The 1,691-nt window shown below is 56.6% G+C and overlaps 1 protein-coding gene across 1 annotated transcript in view; it reads right to left on the minus strand.

Annotated features, from left to right (window-relative positions):
* CITED1 (Cbp/p300 interacting transactivator with Glu/Asp rich carboxy-terminal domain 1) overlaps positions 1 to 412 on the minus strand; it is a 5,412-nt gene extending 5,000 nt beyond the window's left edge. Inside the window, exon 1 of the mRNA XM_004380148.1 lies at positions 252 to 412. The gene's annotated coding sequence lies outside the window, so the exon portion shown is untranslated. The remainder of the gene's footprint in view (positions 1 to 251) is intronic.
* Positions 413 to 1,691: the final 1,279 nt, after the last annotated feature.

Below are 1,691 nucleotides of genomic sequence, written 5' to 3' on the forward strand. Positions count from 1 at the left end.
GGCGGCCACCGCGCTCCCTTCCCCGCGTGGGGGACTCGGCTCTCAAGCCCTCATTGCCGCCCGGAGAGCCCTGACGCACACGCATACGGCAGCAGGCTGGCCTCTGCTAGGAATCCCAGGAAGGACAGACCCTTCCCCCCCCCTTTTTTCCTCCCCCCAATTTCCACGTCTTTATAACTGGCTTAGGACATTATTAACACATGTCCTGGCTCGTGGGCGAGTTGGTGGCAAAATCTGAACTGGATACTCACGGAGGGCCCGAGCGGGTGCTATTCCTTCTTGGCCCTCTTCCTGGCCGCTGGGAAGGGCCCCTAGCCGGCGGGCTGCGGGCGGGTGGCCGGGCGGAGCGAGCCTCCTTTCGGCAGCTCAGCGGTGCGCCTTCTGCAGCGGTGCCGCCGGGAACATTTTATAGTGGCGGCTGGCGTGTGTGGCCCTTTAAAGGCGCTCGAGCTGGTGCAGTCACCGCGAATCGTGTGAAAGCGAAGGGCTGGCTGGGGAACCGAGTCTTTGCTGCCCCGTCGGTCCGGCAGCCCCGGGGACCTGCCACGGCTCCCGGGGTGGGACTGGCAGGCCCAAGCTGCGGGCACTTCTTGCTCGGAGTCCCGGACGGCGCCTGCGCTTCTAAAGCTAGTGGGGCCCGGGCCCGGGACCGGGCTCTCCCCACCGCCCTGCATGGACTTGCCCAATAAATTCCACTTAGTAATTTCTTTGAGGCGAGGGAGAGCTGTTAGTGTCTGTTTTCTGACCTAAATCTAACGGGTGGCCAGAGCTGGGTCCAGGGGGTTCGACCGAGAGCTGTGGGATCAAGGAATGACCCGGAGGGGCGGACGTATACGAGATGGGGCTCGCGGGGCAGGATTTAGGTTTTCTTCAGGGCTTTCTCGCAGCCGGTCGGCTTGCTTTGGGTTGCACCATCTTTCTCCCTTGTTGAAGGATCGAGGCTTGGGGGAGTCCCTTTCCCCTTAAAGTCTCCGGATTCCGGGCAGAGCTGCACCGAGGTTTCATCTAGCAGCGGTGGCCTCTCTCGGAGGCCTGAGCCGGGGTTGGGTTCGAGAGTTTCTCTCCCATGTCATCCAGGGTGGAAGGAGGCTGGCGGGATGCCGCGCGGAGAAATGATGCCCTCCGGGACCGTGGGGCCAGGTGCATCTCACAAAACTCGCCCCAAAGCCAAGAACAGACTACAGGGTACGAAGAGCTTGGGCCGGGGTTCGCGGGGATCCCTTCCGCCTTCCCACGATGCCAGGTCATTTTATTATGATTATAGAATAATTTCCATCTAGAAAGAACAACATTTTGCATTCGGAGCACATCTTTCTGGGGTTGGAATGCTATCTTATAAATCCTCACGGGGAAAAAGGTCCGGGTATTCTCCCTCAATTCGTGTTCCTTGTGACCAACAAGCTCCCATCTCACCTTACAGGAAGGCTACCAGGATTACCCCTCTATGAAACTCCCCATTTGTCCCCTTTCAGCAACAACTACTCAGTTTACACTGCTTATAAAACATGCTATTTTAAAAGTCCTGATGTTAAAAAAAAATGGGGGGGGGGGGAATGTCATGAAGTCTGTCACTATGTATGTGTTCTGTCTTCTTAATTAAATTTGAAGACCTAAAGGTTTCTTTTCCTCCTTCATTTTTTTCAGTACTCCCAAGTGCCCTGTGTTTGCTCTTCTAACAAAGTATTGTTTGT

Source organism: Trichechus manatus, unplaced genomic scaffold, assembly GCF_000243295.1.
Source record: "Trichechus manatus latirostris isolate Lorelei unplaced genomic scaffold, TriManLat1.0 scaffold00070, whole genome shotgun sequence".
Lineage (NCBI taxonomy): Eukaryota > Metazoa > Chordata > Mammalia > Sirenia > Trichechidae > Trichechus > Trichechus manatus.